We start from the raw sequence: 744 nt of genomic DNA, 5'->3' as shown, positions 1-744 counted from the left end.
TGTACAAAATGTATAACCGTTATCCTGAATCGCTGAGCCGTTGCAAGAACGGTCCCGTGTTTAGATGGGGTAGTCATGCATGCAATTGTAAGATTAATAACGTTTGTTGTGTGGCGTTTGTGTATTTGGTAGAGAAAGATGAACGACGACGTATCTGGAGACGCCTAACTTGCTTCATTTGTTGTTATATTAATACACTTTTATTAGACAAAATCAGCAGATGAGTGACAAGAAATTACGCCTGAATACAATACGCTAGAATTTCTACTAAAGTGGAGCAGCAGAATTGATGTAGGCCTCCGTGTTGAGTCTGAAGCCGTATGGTAGAATGAATGGAGGCATAACGTCGTCATCACTAGTGATCACTCCAAACAATATGATGTTGACTAGATATCTGACTTTATCACTCGCGGTACATGTCTTGGGGACCCGGCAAAAACTCAGATTGACACACTAACACTCTGAAATATTCGTATTTCAGCTTCCGGCGCGAATACCAAGCAGTCCAGGATGTCGTTTCCGAATTTCTGGCAGAGTGAATTGCGTAATGGTACCGTTTTTTTTCACACAGACGACGGTGCCCAACTGATCCTGCCATAATGTGTATTCGACAAAATCAAAAACAAACAATTCGCATGCGTGAAATTAAGCATATAAAATGGTGACAATTTACTCATCGCGCACTTTACACACACACACACACACACATACACACACACATACATATATATATATATATATATA

This window comes from Octopus bimaculoides, chromosome 5, assembly GCF_001194135.2.
Source record: "Octopus bimaculoides isolate UCB-OBI-ISO-001 chromosome 5, ASM119413v2, whole genome shotgun sequence".
Classification (NCBI taxonomy): Eukaryota; Metazoa; Mollusca; class Cephalopoda; order Octopoda; family Octopodidae; genus Octopus; species Octopus bimaculoides.
This window is presented reverse-complemented; position numbering follows the sequence as displayed.